At 42.9% G+C, this 18,632-nt stretch overlaps 1 protein-coding gene across 1 annotated transcript in view; it reads left to right on the forward strand.

Annotated features, from left to right (window-relative positions):
- The window catches only part of LOC129717492 (uncharacterized), a 53,731-nt gene that overhangs the window by 17,557 nt on the left and 17,542 nt on the right, over positions 1 to 18,632 (forward strand). The gene's annotated exons all lie outside the window — the stretch shown is intronic.

Genomic DNA, 18,632 nt, shown 5'->3' on the forward strand with positions numbered 1-18,632 from the left:
AACTCTACCTCAGTAACTGATCTGACGGTTATAAATTGAATAATAACGGTAAAAACAAAACACTGATACCTTGTTCCGAACGGAAAGCGAATTCGTATTGAAACATTTACCCAATTATTCAATAATTCCTTTTTAAATTGTGTATTGAGTTTGCCGGTTTGCTCATGCACTGGTTATTTGCATCCAATCCGATTTTCTGTCCGTGGGCATAACCACAAGTAATTACATGTTTGTAATATTATCGATGGGGTCGTTTATCGATCATTTACTCTCCGATGGCGGTCCCTAATAGTCCGAGAAGGGTTACGAGTACTTGCAATGCGGATGCTTTTAGATTTTACATAATCCATTCGGAAGACACGACTTGCAACAATTACTCTAGTTTCTTTGGCAACAAAAGTGGTAAAACCATGCTGTAACATGAAACTGAAGTGGTAAACTTCAGAAAGGTCTAGAAATTTACTAATATGCTTCCGACGTTTGAAGTTGTGTTCAGATCCTCAAACGAAGTAAAGGTCTTACAAAAAAAAATTGGTTTTGTCACGTGCGTGTAAATTACAGTCAAAATTAAACTTCACTTAAATCTGCAAACCAATTTGGTCCAGCGAGATCGAAGATCGTGTGACATGACAAATTCAATCCCATGCCAGGAAAATTTGCATGTCAGCAAATCCAATTTGAATCCAATCGAAAACAAATTCAATTCTATCTTGACCTTAAACAAATTTACTCCAGAACTATCGGGTGAACACTAAAAATTTGGTTTTTTTTCTACTGCTGTCAAAAAAAGATGGATGAACTTAAAGAAAAACTGATTTATTTCTCATGAAGATACAATATCAGGATTATAACAAATCTTGATATTTGCTACGATCTTCTTGTATCAACTCGTGCTCTAAATTTGGTCTCGTTAATAGTTAAAATATTAAAATTCCTATTAAAATTACTTACTTTATTATTTTGTTATTTATTTATTTATTCAAGACCCTTAACTACTGACATGGCATTCGCGTCTATCAGTTAAAGAAATAGTTATATTTGATTGTACAATTCAGTTTCTTTTAAAAATCGATTACTCTGGTCTCTTTCTCTTCGTTATTAGATAAGATCTTTTCGATATTATCGCCTATGTTAAGGTGCTTTTTCCGACAATCTGCATAATTGTTACATTCTTCTAAAATATGTGTAACGGTGAGACATACACCGCAAGTATCGCACGTTGGAAGTGAATTGTGATCTATTATATAGGAATGTGTAAGACGGGTGTGGCCAATGCGGAGCCTAGTTAAGATTCGTTGATCAGATGCATTCTTCCTATCTATATATTTGACGACGCTCTCTTTGGTTCGTTTTAAGTGGTGTTGTGTCTGCTGCCAAGTTTTTTCCCTCCAGATTTTTTCTTTAACAAATCTTACAGTGTCTTGAGCAGGGATTGCCATAGCTACAGGTGATTCTTTTCGTCTCAAGTTTGCCAGTTTGTCGGCTTCTTCATTCCCGTTAATTCCCGCATGTCCTGGAATCCAATAAATTATGAAATCATGCTTCTTGTAGGCTGTTTTCACCTTTTGAATCCATGGGTTGATGGCGGCGATGCAACTAGCAGAGTCAGTGAGTATTATAGTTGGGCGGCCTTCTTAAATATTTCCGGTGGCTTTCCAGAGTGCGTATGTTTCGGCCGAGAAAATGCTGCACGCTCCGGGTAAGGGGTAACAGTTTCTCACTGTCTCTGACACCACTCCGGCACCAGTTCTATAACCGTCTTTAGAACCGTCAATGAAAATTTGTTTGTATGATGGATAATGGGTTGCAATGAACTCTTGTACTTTTGGTATCACAATGCAGCTAGCTGTATCTGCTCTAATTGAATGTTTAAGGGTGTTATCGATTCGTGGTGCTTTGTCATACCATTTTTGGTCGCTTAAGCGTTCGTTACTGCTAGTGGAAGGTAATGTGTATTTGGTAGTGCTCCTAAATAATTCGGCTGATCGTAGTCGTTGTATCACTAATAAACGAAAAGGTAAGGAACCAGCTTCGGCTATTACCGATGTAACCGGACTGGTCCCAAATGCTCCGGAGGAACGACGAATCATTTCATTACATGTTGTTCCCAATATTTTGTCCATTTTTTAAAGATTCATACTTGTAATTCCGGTACCGAAAAGTAATTTAGATGTGATAAGAGATGAACCCACTTTTGGGAGAGTGGAGCGTGCGCTTCGTTTTAATTTGGCACCGAGAACTCTAAGGATATTTAGGCGACTTATGCAACATCTTTTGATATATGCAAAATGGTGCAAAAAATTTAGTTTCGAATCGATTATTACTCCTAAAATTTTCATTTTCCGAGTACATGGGGTTGGCACTCGGTTAATTTTAATTGCTTTTTTCTTTTTTCGATGTTTAATGAGGATAATATCGCATATGAGGATAATTTTCGATTTAGTTGGCGCAATTGTAAAACCCACGTTGTTAGTCCATTCGATGACTTTGTTAACTGCGTTTCTCAACATTTGTCGAACTTTTACAGTGTTGGCATGTCTGGCAATCAATAATACGTCATCTGCGTAAAGTAATAAATGAATTTCGTGTGGTATTTTATTAAAAATAGGTTGCATTGCTAGGAGGAAAAGCGTAACCGACAGGATGGATCCTTGAGGTACACCGTTTTCGGCTATCCGCGAACTTGATAAAGTTCCGTTTGCCGTTACGCGGAAAGTTCTTTCGCTTAAGAAACTTGATATAATATTCAACATTATACCAGTAATTTTCCATTTTTCTAAATTTCGTACGATTCCCGGTCTAAAGGTTGTGTCGTATGCTTTACTTATATCCAAGGAAACCATTTCTATGTGTTGATCGTTCTGGGCTTGGATCAGTGATTCCAGCTGGGCAAGATGAGTATCAACTTCCTTTCCGACTCGAAAAGCGTGTTTTTTTTTCTTCGTCTATAGTTTATTTGACACGGCACAAATACAATTCAATGTTTAACGGCGCCAATTATATCTGGTAGCTTACTTTCTAAAGTATCTTAAAAACTAAAAGCAAATTTTTTATCCTCGCTGCCGACTACGAGCTGAAACTGAATCTAACTTAAAGCTAGAATATTTTGCATTGAAAGCACAGGTTTGCTGTTTGATGGTTTACATTGCCATAGGTAAGCAGCATATTAAATTTGTTCCGCTGCTGGGCCAAGATATTACGGACTGGCATATTGGGTTGTTTCCATCGGGCCTTGAGAGTATCGTGCGGTTCTGATTGCTGTTTCCGGATCCGGGGTCTTAACGTGTTCTTGTCGTTTGGTTGGATGTAGGCGGAAGGGGATAGGATTAAACTGGGGCGTGGATGGATTTCAGGAAAACGTATATAAGGGACAAGTAGGATAGGTCACGGCTCGCCAAGACATCACGAACAGGAACAGCCGGCTGCCTACCTTCGGCCTGCAGGGAAGCTATTAATCTAGACCTGGCGTCACGGTGTACAGGGTATGACCGAACAACGTGCTCTATGTCGTGATAACCTTCACCACAGGCACAGATACCACTTTCCCCGAGCCCAACACGACGGAGATGCGCGTCAAATCTATAGTGATTGGACATAAGCCGGGACATCACGCAAATGAAATCCCGACCTACATCCAACCCCTTGAACCACGGGTTCGTCGATACCTTGGGGATTATGGAATATAACCACCTTTCCAGTTCCCCCTTGGTCCAAGAATTTTGCCAACTGATGATCGTATTCTGACGTACAAATGCGAAAAATTCATTAAAGGCAATTGGTCTATCATAAATTTCACCGTTTGATGCGCCCACCTTAGCCAAAGAGTCCGCTTTCTCATTGCCCGGTATCGAGCAGTGAGAAGGGACCCACGCTAAGGTAATCTGATACGATTTTTCGGATAAAGCACTCAGATGTTCCCGTATTTTCCCCAGGAAATACGGAGAGTGCTTAACATCTTTCATCGATCGGAGAGCCTCAATGGAACTGAGACTGTCCGTAAAGATGAAATAATGGTCCGTGGGCATTTTTTCGATAATCCCTAGGGTGTACTGAATTGCAGCTAATTCTGCGACGTAAACAGAAGCAGGATTATCGAGCTTATGGGAGACGGTTAAATTGTTATTGAAGATACCGAAGCCAGTGGACCCATCAAGAAGTGATCCGTCAGTGTGGTACATATTGTCGCAGTTGCTGTTTCGATATTTATTGGAAAAAAAAATTAGGGATCTGCTGCACGCGTAAATGATCCGGGATTCCACGAGTTTCTTCTATCATGGATGTATCGAAAAACACAGTGGAATCAGAAGTATTTGATAAGTCGACACGATTTGGAATATTCAAAGAAGGGTTAATATTTTGGGGCATGTGATTGAAATACAATGTCATAAAACGGGTTTGAGAATTAAGTTCGATTAACCTTTCAAAATTTTCAATCACGGGACGGTTCAAGACCTCACATTTGATTTGAATACGAGAAGACAGGCTCCAGAAGCGGTTTTTCAATGGTAGTACTCCAGCTAAGATCTCCAAACTCATCGTATGGGTCGATTGCATGCAACCCAAGGCGATACGCAAACAACGATATTGTATTCGCTCCAGTTTGATCAAATGTGTGTTTGCTGCGGAGCGGAAGCAGAAACACCCGTACTCAATAACAGACAGTATCGTTGTTTGGTAAAGCCTTATAAGGTCTCCTGGGTGGGCTCCCCACCATTGTCCGGTTATTGTACGAAGAAAATTCACTCTTTGTTGACATTTTTTCATCAGATACCTCACGTGACAACCCCAGGTGCCTTTAGAGTCGAACCAGATACCAAGATATTTGTGTACCAAAACCTGAGAAACCGTTTTGACCATTAATTGTGTTTGAAGCTGAGCAGGTTCATGCTTCCTAGAAAAAACTACTATCTCAGTCTTCTCCGGAGAGAATTCGATACCTAGCTGTAAAGCCCAAGCAGACAAATTGTCCAAGGTATCTTGCAATGGTCCTTGCAAATCGGCAGCTTTGGCTCCTGTAACAGAGATTACACTGTCGTCTGCAAGTTGTCTTATCGTGCATGAATTTGCCAGACATTCGTCGATGTCATTTACATAAAAGTTGTAAAGAAGGGGGCTTAAACATGAGCCCTGGGGAAGACCCATGTAGCTAATGCGAAAAGTTGCCAAATCGCCGTGCGTAAAATGCATGTGCTTTTCGAACAACACATTGTGCAAAAAATTGTTCAAAATTAGAGAAAATCCTTGTCGGTGAAGTTTACCCGAAAGAATGTCGATAGAAACGGAATCAAAAGCCCCCTTAATGTCCAAGAACGCAGACGCCATTTGTTCTTTGCGAGCATACGCCAGCTGAATATCTGTTGAAAGCAACGCAAGACAATCATTCGTCCCTTTGGCACGGCGGAAGCCAAATTGAGTATCTGATAGTAGACCATTTGATTCGACCCAATGGTCTAAACGACGGAGTATCATTTTTTCCATCAATTTCCGGATACAGGATAGCATTGCAATCGGCCTATAAGAGTTGTGATCAGAAGCTGGTTTCCCTGGTTTTTGGATGGCGATCACCTTCACTTGCCTCCAATCCTGCGGTACAATGTTTTGCTCCAGGAACTTATTGAACAAGTTCAACAAGCGCCTCTTGGCATTGCCGGGTAGATTCTTCAACAAGTTGAATTTGATTCTATCTAACCCAGGCGCGTTATTGTTACAGGACAGGAGGGCAACTGAAAATTCTGCCATCGTAAAAGGTGATTCTATCGCGTCGTGGCCCGGAGACGCATCGCGAACAATGTTTTGCTCAGGAACAGAGTCCGGACATACTTTCCTGGCAAAATCAAATATCCACCTACTTGAAGACTCCTCGCTTTCGTTGACCGTAACGCGATTCCGCATTCTTCGGGCTGTGTTCCAAAGAGTGCTCATCGATGTCTCCCTCGACGTCTCGTTCACGAACCGACGCCAATATCCGCGTTTCTTTGCTTTAGCCAAACTTTTAAGCTTGGTATCAAGCTCCGAATACCGTAAATAGTCGCCAGGTATACCTCCCTTCTGGAAGGCCAAAAACGCATCGGATCTTTGCGGGTAGACATCGGAGCACTCTTGGTCCCACCACGGAGTGGGAGGCCGTTCTTTGATCGTTATGCCGGGATATTTCTTCGTTTGGGCTTGCAACGCGGCGTCGAGGATCAAGCCCGCGAGGAGGTTGTATTCTTCAAGTGGTGGATGATGTTGAATCGACTCGACCGCTTTTGAAATCATTTCCTCGTATAACTTCCAATCGACATTCCGTGTGAGGTCATACGGAATGTCAATTGGTCGCATGCGAGTTGACCCGTTTGTAATTGAAATAAGAATAGGCAGATGGTCGCTACCGCGAGGATCGAGGATTACCTTCCATGTGCAATCCAACCGTAGCGACGTCGAACATAAGGATAGATCCAAAGCGCTTGGGCGCGCTGGAGGTTTCGGGATACGTGTCATTTCACCGTTGTTTAAAATAGTCTTGTCGAAGTCATCGCAAAGGTTATAGATTAAAGAGGAGCGGTTATCATTGTAAGGGGAACCCCAAACCACACCATGAGAGTTGAAGTCTCCCAAAATCAAACGTGGCGAGGGAAGAAGTTCTATTAAATCAAAGAGCAACCGTTGCCCAACCTGTGCTCTGGGAGGAATATATATTCAGGTAATACAAAGCTCTTTACCTTGTATTGTCATTTGTCATGCGACAACTTCGATGCCTGGAATCGAGGGGAGGTTAATACGATAGAAAGAATAGCACTTTTTAATCCCTAGAAGTACTCCTCCATATGGAGTGTCTCGATCAAGGCGAATAATATTAAAATCATGGAAGTTGAGATCAATATTTGAAGTAAGCCAAGTTTCACAAAGGGAAAATGCATCGCATTTGTTTTTATTTATCAAAACTTTAAACGAATCAATTTTTGGTAAAATACTTCTACAATTACACTGTAAGACAGAGATAGAATCCTTCATATACGCAGTTGAATTAGGCATCGAAGGATACAATCGCTGCAAGGAGGGGCCATTGGGAAGTCAACTGCTTCAAAAATGATCTAACTGTTGGGAAGAATGCTGTAAGAAAAACTTTAATTGGATCGGGTACATTGAAATTTTCAAAAATCCAGTCCACAATGTCAGAAAATTTCACTAAGCCAGAGTTTGTTTCATCAACTGGATGTGCAAAAGGAACAACTGGGGTTTTAGATGTTCCTGGCAGTGCTGGGAACTCCTTCTGGGACTTTAAATTTGCAAGCTCAGGAGGAGTTTGCTTCGGTTTTTCCGCAGCACTGTTTGGTTTGTTTGTAACTTTCATTTCACTTTGGGAAATCTTAGGACCTTTTCGGGAAAGTTTAGGAGAGGAAATATTTTTCCTCTTTCTAGACGCCCCAGGATTGGCATAAGTTGTTCCCGCTGGTGAATCGTCAGAATCGGTTTCATTAGAGGACAACAGATCAAAGGGGTTCGATGTTATGGTAGAAGTGGTCACGGTCTTCTTCAGCATCTCAGCGTAAGATCGCTTTGAACGCTCCTTAAGTGACCGCTTGATTCTATCTCTGCGCTGCATGTACACCGGGCATGTGGAGAGCTCATGCTGATTTTCCCCGCAGTGAATACATTTTTCAGCATTTACACTGCAAGAATCGTCCGCATGAGTCTCCCCACACTTGCTTGCAATTGGTGCAATTCATAACACGGGGTACATACAATCGCACAGGCAGACGAACCCGGTCGATCGAGACGTGGCTAGGGAGTGCAGATCCGGCAAACGTAACGCGAAACGAGTCTGACGGAGTGTAAACTTTTTTACCGCCGACGAGAGACATGGACCGCAATTGCTTACAATCCAAAATCTTCGCCTGTGTTTCGGTATTTTTGAAGCAACCGGTTGCGCTTTTTAGGGTACACTCGATAGACAGACTCGAATCGGTTATGACACCGTCGATCTCCACATCTCTTGCGGGTATGTAAACGCGATACTCGCGTGTGAAGAGCTCAGAGCAAGCGATAGCATTGGCCTGTGCCAGATCACTGTCCACGACACGGAGCTTGTTAGGTCGGACCTTGGAAATTTCGGTCACGGCCTTGTACCCCTTCGTCAGGTCTTTTGAAATTTGCAGTATGTTTAATCGCTTTGAATTCACTCCTGCCTTTGGACGAAAATAAACAGTATAGCTGCCCTGTTGAGATCCGTCCGGGTAAAGCCTGGGGCGAGGGGGGACTGGAGAATGAACAGGGAAAGGGGTAACAGAAGGGTCAGGGTCAGGGGGTTCGGGGATGGTGGCACGAGAGGCGAGGGATCGATATCCATCGCGCTAAATCAAGCGCACTAGCGCACTAGCGCCGACAAGAACACGTACCTATTTACTTCTTCCTTCCAACAGTGGTTGTCCAATCGTTCGAAGCTGCACCCAAAGCAGCCAGCAGCACCAGTACAGCAGCACCAATACAGCCACCAGCAGTGAGCCGGGTGTGAGATCACTCAGCACAGCGACACGACTCGACTGTCAACTGATGGCCTTGAATTAGAAAGATCTATTCACTGTGCACAGATCAAAACTGCAGCTGGTATTTTGCACCAATACAGCCAAAGTTGCGAGTCGGGTACAGAACGTAGCGACACAACTCACAATCTAGTTGGCCTTTAGCGTGAATAATACACTCTTTTGTTTGGCTATTCGGACACACGGACCGGATTGTAATAGAACGACCACTTTGCACGTCCGTTTCTGTCGAGTGTTCGACGCGGAATGTCGAAAGGCGTGTTGTCGGTGGTCTAATTTGCCGTTGTCCTCAAGCTCAGTTATTAGTCAGCGATTAATTATTCTCTCGAATAGTTTGCCAAGACAGCTCAGCAGTGTGATTGGACGATACCCGTCTGGTTGACTGCGATCACCTTCTGGTTAGGGAATGGGGATTATGACCCCTTCTTTCCATTGTACAGGGATGTTTCCACTTGCCCAAATTTCGTTGAACATTTCCAACATTGCTATTTTACTTATTATACGTTGTAATAAAAGAAATCTGATGTTGTCATTTCTAGTTGATGAGCTAGCCTTCTCGGAAAGTGCCCACATTAGTTCTTCTATAGTTAAGTCGGTGTTGTATTGTTCAAACAGGTTCGGTCTTTTATTTTTAGCGGTTATTTTGTTGGGGTGTTTTTTGATAAACTTTTCATTGTAGTTTTTGTTTGACGATTTAAGCTCATATTCATCAGCCAGAGCTTCGGAAACACCTATGCCATTATTGGTCATTCCGGTCGGAGGATTGAGAGTGATTTTGTTGTAATTTCCTTTGCCACGTAAGCGATTCAGTTTATTCCATGTTTCACTGGACGTATTAGTGGGGTTTATACTTAGCACAAATGCTTCCCAACTTTTCAATTTTGCTTCTTGCACGGCTTTTCGACTAGTAGAGCGAGCTCCATGGAACACCATGGTGCTTCTAATTTTTCTAGGGTACCATCGGTTACTCGACGAAGAGCGCGCAACACTTTTCGTCGGGTTTTGACTGCTTGCTCCACATTTTGGTTCCACCATACGACGGTCTTGCATCCTGGTTTGCCTGTCGTTCTAGGAATACTGTTTTCAGCAGCTGTAATTAATCGGTTCTTGAATTCATCGACTGACAAGCACTCTCCAGGTCGGAAACTCTTGCTTGTAATTTCTTCGAATTCAGCCTAGTTTGCTCGTTCGTATATCCTCGTCTGCCGACGCCTAGGTTCGTTCGCATCTGTTCCTGTGTCGATAATAATGGGGAAATGGTCACTGTCTGCACAGTCCGGCATAACCTTCCAGAAAAACTTATCTGCTATTGAAGCATAGCATATGGAGACGTCAAGCGCTTGTGTGTACCCTGAGACGGGATCTAGTCGTATGTGATTCATCGTTGAGTACAATCATATCGTGGTGTACTATTTCTTTAAGTATGTCGTAAGCTCTTCTTTGCGCCATATAAATTGGGCGGGACAATCGACTGCCCCAAGCAGTCTCCCTTCCCGCTTTTTGCATGGAAGTGAACTGTCAAAACACCTCATTATATTTCATGCGATGGAAGCAAGACAACAAAATCAGTTTATCAGTTAACGAAGATTGTCAAGGCATCGGTCAGTGTCAGTGAAAAAGTGTTTCGGTGAGGTCATGGTTGTATTTGTCGTTAAATCATTTGGTTGTATTTGTCGTTAAATTTTATTCCGTAACCGTGAACGATGCGCGCGATCTATTTCATCCGAGTATAACAACACGTTACTAGGACGAAAATCTAGTGTATCTGAAAGAGTGCTGCGATCATTGAAAGTGAAAATTGAAAATGATTGGCTGGAATTTTCGAAGAATTTTGCTGGGGAAAATGACTTTTATCAGCACTGACAGAGACTACTGTTATTTTAAGCGCAGTATGGATTTGAATTGCAACTGCTCGTATGCTAGTTTGAATTTCGATTCTTTCGCATGAAGTGCTGTTTTAACTGCTATACCAATTTCTTGTCTGCGTTTGTGGAGCATTGACCTAACAAGAGTGTATATCCGTTTCCGAGCAATCTAGATGAAATTTTTTGCAGATTAGTAACTGAAGTTCCTCTCGGTGAGTTCGAAGCCCGTTTACGTTCCATTGTATGGCGAATGTTGTCGAAGTCCTGGGTGCTGTTTCATCAGGTTCGGAAGCAATCGAAGCTGAAGAAGCGGGATGAGTACCTACAGAGACATTTGTGTTGGAAACGAGACGGGGTCTTGTCGGAGCAGCGTAGGAGTTTTCTGTTCCGAGAGATACCGACTTCCGAGGCTTGAAAGAGGTTTCAGTTTTTCTTCGTTGTTTCTCGTTGCAACCATTGCAGATTTTAGTTGTGAATTTAGATGTAGAAGGACGAGATAGACAATCCAGGGATGTCTTGCAGTCGGTTGTTGACGATATTTCGATATCTCTCGATGCTCTAAAATTTTGCGTAATGCTGTCAAAAATAAATATTGAATCGGTAGTATGTTCCATGTTAATACTATTTTTACTTGCCTGAGAGTGGGGCAAGCTCCCCGCCCCAACAGCCGTCGATCATCTGGATCATCTTCGATCGGGGCTAGTGCGAGGAAATGCCTTGATGTATCGGTTCTTTTGACGTTGTTGGTTTCGTGTTGTTTTGTTTTTCTAATCGTAAGTGTAATATGTTTAGTTTTTTCTGGGTTGTCTTTCGTAATTTGTCTGTTGTCCCGGATGATTTGTTGATTTGTTTGTTTCTTGGGGTATTGTTCTGGGGATCGACTTTGTTCCTTTTCTGGTAGGCCTGGATTAATTATACTCTGGGTCAAATGGGTGTTTTTTATGCTGAATCTAGGTTTCTAACAAATCGATCGAAAGAGTCCATCTCGTTTTCCCTAATCTCGTCTACTTAATATGTGAAACTGACGTAGATGGGCTAATTGGGCATTCATAAGTATTGGCAATTTTCAATGGTGGGCTGCGACCCAAGTATGATGACAGTTCTACAAGGTATGCTACATTTTTGTCTATCCACGCACACAAACAAATCTCGTTCTGAAAAATTTCGCGTTTTGTATGAAATTCAGAAAATTTTTGGAAATTTCTCGTTTTATGATGTTCTATCTCTGATTTTTTTGGTTGGAGAGTGAATCTCCAGTTGAAACACACTAGAAATTGATATTAATTTAGATTTAGTGTGAAAAATTGCGACAATATGTCGAAATAAAATATATAAAAATGCTATATTTCTAATAGTTGGAGCATAATCTTAGTCATTGTCATAGCTCATGACTTTTGTTACTGTATGAAACATAAGCGACTCTATTTAGAAGCGCTATTAGAGCACAAAAAAAACGAAAAGTGCAAAAAGGTTACCGGCAAATTGATGAAAAACAGCATATTTTATCTAAACCGCAGCATACCTTGTAGAACTGTCATCATACTTGGGGCTGCGACTTTTGTTTGTTGAAGGGGATGTTTGTATGTCTTCACCGGTTCTTTTTATTCTGGTTTGGTTGTCTTTTGCATTATCTGTACTTTGCTGGCTGTCTTTTTCCCGTTTCTTCTTTGTTGTTTTTGGTACGTTTTCCTTTCCGTTTGTGGGGTTTGAATGTTGATTCCGAATTTCATCTTGGTAGGTACTCAAGAATGTTAAGTTTTAGTTTTTCAATTTCTGCGTCCCTGTCTTTGTTTATTTTGGTAAGCTGTTCTATTTGAGCGTCTTTTTTTGCATGGCTTGTTCCAGTGCCGTCAATCTCGCCTGATCTAGTCGTGGTTGAGCGACAGTCTTAGCATATGTATTACCCATGGTGCCAATCAATTTTCTGGCTTCGGGAAATGAAAGGTTCTAGTTTACTTTAATATGGATGATTTCCATTTCGCATTGGTATACTGGGCAAACTCGGCTGCTTGATCTGTGATTGCCCTTGCAGTCTAGGTAATGCGCCTGTTTATTGCAGTGTTCACCATGTTCTGGTTCTGAGCAGTTGAAGCAAATTTTGGGATTTGAATAACGTACTTTCGCATGCCCGTATTGAAAACAAGCATAGCAAATCATGGGATTGGGGTAATACTTTCTGGTTATAAGTAGTGTAACACCTATTTTCACGCGTTCTGGGAAAGTTGATTTTCCGAAAGTGAGTATCAAAGCCGGTGTGTTTTTGGGTGTACCGTTTTCGTATCGAGTGATACTTCGTACATCGATTACTCCTTGGTCGCGAAGGTTTTCTTCAATAGCTTCCTCGGACATTTCGATTGCTTCATAAGATGAATTAACGCAGCGGCATACATTCAAATTTAGGTGAGGTTTGATGGTAATGGGTGTTTTTTTCTCGTCAATTAGGTGGGTCATCATTTTCAATTTTTTTAACTTGTGCTGGGTTTCTTATGTATAAGATGAAGCTAGCGCCTTGATTTTCACTTTTTCCTCCTTCAATCTGTTCCGCCGTCTGCTCAACAGATTTTCTTATCAAGAAAGGATTTCTTGGAAGCTTGCTCTCGTCGTTAGCAGTCATTTGAAGAATGGTAACTTCGCCGAAGTCATTTCCATGATCTCCCCAGTCAGGGAATGTTCTATTATATGGCCTTGATTGGCCGCCACCGCTAGTGGTGGCAAAAAAGATTTTTAGTAGTCACCCGTTAAGTCTCATCAATTTATGGAACTTTTAGCTAAATTTGGAATCAATGTCTGCTTTGGACTTTTTTTTTAATTTAAATTTAGAACTTTTTTTCTTTAGAAAAAAGTTCGAGGATAATTTATATTTCTTTTCATTAACTTTTTTTGTCTTCGATGGGTTTTCTGATTTTTTGTTATTTTGTCATCTAAAGTTCTGCGGTCGATACTTGGCGGTAAATTGGAAGTTGGAGTGTGGCGCATACACACTTAACTGCATAATGTTTTTTCGGTAAAGTAAAATACCGAACTACTTAAAACCTGCCGGAAGAGGGTGAACTCACCGAAGCCCCTCTAGTGGACTGCTGGAGTAATGTAAAAGCAGCCATTAACAGCGCAGCGGAAGGTGCCATAGAGTTCGTCGAGAGGAATCGACGTAACGGATGGTTCGACGAGGAGTGTCAGACGATTCTAAACGATAGGAATCCAACGCAGGCATTGATGCTGCAGCAAGGGACCCGTCAAAACGTGATGCGATATAAACTGAAGCGAAGACAGCAGGACCACCTGTTCCGGGACAAAAAGCACCGCCTGACGAAATGTGTCGGGATAAGGGTGGAAGAATCTTGACGGATGAACGTGAGGTGATCGACAGGTGGAAGCAGCACTACAATGAACACCTGAATGGCGCAGAGGCAGAGGACCAAGACAGCAGGAGGAACGACTTCGTCTGCACAGCGGATGAGGGAGACATTCCGACCCCTACGATAGGTGAAGTTAAGGATGACATCAAGCAGCTCAAGAACAACAAATCGCCTGGAAAAGATGGCATCGCAGCGGAGCTTATCAAAGTGGGCTCGGATAGGTTAGCTTCCAGTCTGCACCAGCTGATCGTCAGGATCTGGGATACAGAACAGCTACCGGAGGAGTGGAAGGTGGGAATAATATGCCCAATTTACAAGAAGGGTGACAATGCCCAATTTACAAGTTGGAATGTGAGAACTGTCGAGCGATCACGATTCTCAACGCAGCCTACAAGTGCTCTCCCAGATCGTCTTTCGCCGCTAGTAGGGAGGTTTGTTAGAAGTTATCAAGCCGGTTTTGTGGGTGGGCCATCGACAACGGACCAAATCTTCACGCTGCGGCAGATCCTCCAAAAGTGTCGCGAATACCAAGTCCCTACGCACCACCTATTCATCGATTTCAGGGCCGCCTACGATACTTTCGACCGTGTAGAGCTATGGAAAATCATGGACGAAAATGTTGCTTCCAGCGATGTGCGACTGCTTGTCTGACTAGAAAATACAGAAATGCAATTTTTTTTTTCGGACGATGAAGCAGCGCTGCTTATAAATGTACATACACGTTTGTCTGGGAATGTATTTTCACGATGCGACAGCTATGTTAAACGAACTCAGTAAATTTGTGTTGGGTTCCAGGACATTGTGGCATTGCTGGGAATGGAAGGGCAGACAAACTTGCAGAACAAGGATCTAACTCACAGTTTATCGGCCCAGAACCTTTCTGAGTATGGAGCCTAAACGCTGGGAGGAACATAAGGTTATAACCAATTGGTTGGATATCAAAAAGTGTTCCCAATCTGAAAGATTTACAACATCAAACGTAAATCGTTCAAAAAGCTTTTAGAGCTCAATAAAATAATATGGAATAACATGGAAAGCTCATTCCGCGTCGAACACTCGACAGAAACGGACGTGCAAAGTGGTCGTTCTATTACAATCCGGTCCGTGTGTCCGAATAGCCAAACAAAAGAGTGTATTATTCACGCTAAAGGCCAACTAGATTGTGAGTTGTGTCGCTACGTTCTGTACCCGACTCGCAACTTTGGTTGTATTGGTGCAAAATACCAGCTGCAGTTTTGATCTGTGCACAGTGAATAGATCTTTCAAATTCAAGGCCATCAGTTGACAGTCGAGTCGTGTCGCTGTGCTGAGTGATCTCACACCCGGCTCACTGCTGGTGGCTGTATTGGTGCTGCTGTACTGGTGCTGCTGGCTGCTTTGGGTGCAGCTTCGAACGATTGGACAACCACTGTTGGAAGGAAGAAGTAAATAGGTACGTGTTCTTGTCGGCGCTAGTGCGCTAGTGCGCTTGATTTAGCGCGATGGATATCGATCCCTCGCCTCTCGTGCCACCATCCCCGAACCCCCTGACCCTGACCCTTCTGTTACCCCTTTCCCTGTTCATTCTCCAGTCCCCCCTCGCCCCAGGCTTTACCCGGACGGATCTCAACAGGGCAGCTATACTGTTTATTTTCGTCCAAAGGCAGGAGTGAATTCAAAGCGATTAAACATACTGCAAATTTCAAAAGACCTGACGAAGGGGTACAAGGCCGTGACCGAAATTTCCAAGGTCCGACCTAACAAGCTCCGTGTCGTGGACAGTGATCTGGCACAGGCCAATGCTATCGCTTGCTCTGAGCTCTTCACACGCGAGTATCGCGTTTACATACCCGCAAGAGATGTGGAGATCGACGGTGTCATAACCGATTCGAGTCTGTCTATCGAGTGTACCCTAAAAAGCGCAACCGGTTGCTTCAAAAATACCGAAACACAGGCGAAGATTTTGGATTGTAAGCAATTGCGGTCCATGTCTCTCGTCGGCGGTAAAAAAGTTTACACTCCGTCAGACTCGTTTGCGTTACGTTTGCCGGATCTGCACTCCCTAGCCACGTCTCGATCGACCGGGTTCGTCTGCCTGTGCGATTGTATGTACCCCGTGTTATGAATTGCACCAATTGCAAGCAGTTAGGCCACACAGCCGCCTACTGCTGCAATAAGGCACGATGTAGCAAGTGTGGAGAAACTCATGCGGACGATTCTTGCAGTGTAAATGCTGAAAAATGTATTCACTGTGGGGAAAACCAGCATGAGCTCTCCACATGCCCGGTGTACATGCAGCGCAGAGATAAAATCAAGCGGTCACTTAAGGAGCGTTCAAAGCGTTCTTATGCTGAGATGCTGAAGAAGACCGTGACCACTTCTACCATAACATCGAACCCCTTTGATCTGTTGTCCTCTGATGAAACCGATTCTGACGATTCATCAGCGGGAACATCTTATGCCAATCCTGGGGAGTCTAGGAAGAGGAAAAATGTTTCTTCTCCTAAACTTCCCCGTAAAGGTCCTAAGATTTCCCAAAGTGTAATGAAAAGTACGAACAAACCAAACAGTGCTGCGGAAAAACCGAAGCAAACTCCTCCTGGGCTTGCAAATTTAAAGTCCCAGAAGGAGTTTCCAGCACTGCCAGGAACATCTAAAACCCCAGTTGTTCCTTTTGCACATCCAGTTGATGAAACAAACTCTGGATTAGTGAAATTTTCTGACATTGTGGACTGGATTTTTGAAAATTTCAATGTACCCGATCCAATTAAAATTTTTCTTACAGCATTCCTCCCAACAGTTAGATCATTTTTGAAGCAGTTGACTGCCCAATGGCCCCTCCTTGCAGCGATTGTATCCTTCGATGCCTAATTCAACTGCGTATATGAAGGATTCTATCTCTGTCTTACAGTGGAATTGTAGAAGTATTTTACCAAAAATTGATTCGTTTAAAGTTTTGATAAATAAAAACAAATGCGATGCATTTTCCCTTTGTGAAACTTGGCTTACTTCAAATATTGATCTCAACTTCCATGATTTTAATATTATTCGCCTTGATCGAGACACCCCATATGGAGGAGTACTTTTAGGGATTAAAAAGTGCTATTCTTTCTATCGTATTAACCTCCCCTCGATTCCAGGCACCGAAGTTGTCGCATGTCAAATGACAATACAAGGTAAAGAGCTTTGTATTGCCTCAATATATATTCCTCCCAGAGCACAGGTTGGGCAACGGCTGCTCTTTGATTTAATAGAACTTCTTCCCTCGCCACGTTTGATTTTGGGAGACTTCAACTCTCATGGTGTGGCTTGGGGTTCCCCTTACAATGATAACCGCTCCTCTTTAATCTATAACCTTTGCGATGACTTCGACATGACTATTTTAAACAACGGTGAAATGACACGTATCCCGAAACCTCCAGCGCGCCCAAGCGCTTTGGATCTATCCTTATGTTCGACGTCGCTACGGTTGGATTGCACATGGAAGGTAATCCTCGATCCTCACGGTAGCGACCATCTGCCTATTCTTATTTCAATTACTAACGGTTCAACTCGCATGCGACCAATTGACATTCCGTATGACCTCACACGGAATGTCGATTGGAAGTTATACGAGGAAATGATTTCAAAAGCGGTCGATTCGATTCAACATCATCCACCACTTGAAGAACACAACCTCCTCGCGGGCTTGATTCTCGACGCCGCGTTGCAAGCCCAAACGAAGAAATATCCCGGCGTAACGATCAAAGAACGGCCTCCCACTCCGTGGTGGGACCAAGAGTGCTCCGATGTCTACACGCAAAGATCCGACGCGTTTTTGGCCTTCCAGAAGGGAGGTATACCTGGCGACTATTTACGGTATTCGGAGCTTGATACCAAGCTTAAAAGTTTGGCTAAAGCAAAGAAACGCGGATATTGGCGTCGGTTCGTGAACGAGACGTCGAGGGAGACATCGATGAGCACTCTTTGGAACACAGCCCGAAAAATGCGGAATCGCGTAACGGTCAACGAAAGCGAGGAGTCTTCAAGTCGGTGGATATTTGATTTTGCCAGGAAAGTATGTCCGGACTCTGTTCCTGAGCAAAATATTGTTCGTGATGCGTCTCCGGGCCACGACGCGATAGAATCACCTTTTACGATGGCAGAATTTTCAGTTGCCCTCCTGTCCCGTAACAATAACGCGCCTGGGTTAGATAGAATCAAATTCAACTTGTTGAAGAATCTACCCGGCAATGCCAAGAGGCGCTTGTTGAACTTGTTCAATAAGTTCCTGGAGCAAAACATTGTACCGCAGGATTGGAGGCAAGTGAAGGAGAAGGTTGATCAAACTGGAGCGAATACAATATCGTTGTTTGCGTATCGCCTTGGGTTGCATGCAATCGACCCATACGATGAGTTTGGAGATCTTAGCTGGAGTACTACCATTGAAAAACCGCTTCTGGAGCCTGTCTTCTCGTATTCAAATCAAATGTGAGGTCTTGAACCGTCCCGTGATTGAAAATTTTGAAAGGTTAATCGAACTTAATTCTCAAACCCGTTTTATGACATTGTATTTCAATCACATGTCCCAAAATATTAACCCTTCTTCGAATATTCCAAATCGTGTCGACTTATCAAATACTTCTGATTCTACTGTGTTTTTCGATACATCCATGATAGAAGAAACTCGTGGAATCCCGGATCATTTACGCGTGCAGCAGATCCCTAAAATTTTTTCCAATAAATATCGAAACAGCAACTGCGACAATATGTACTACACTGACGGATCACTTCTTGATGGGTCCACTGGCTTCGGTATCTTCAATAACAATTTAACCGTCTCCCATAAGCTCGATAATCCTGCTTCTGTTTACGTCGCAGAATTAGCTGCTATTCAGTATACCCTAGGGATTATCGAAAAAATGCCCACG

This window comes from Wyeomyia smithii, chromosome 1 (genome assembly GCF_029784165.1).
Source record: "Wyeomyia smithii strain HCP4-BCI-WySm-NY-G18 chromosome 1, ASM2978416v1, whole genome shotgun sequence".
NCBI classification, from domain to species: Eukaryota; Metazoa; Arthropoda; class Insecta; order Diptera; family Culicidae; genus Wyeomyia; species Wyeomyia smithii.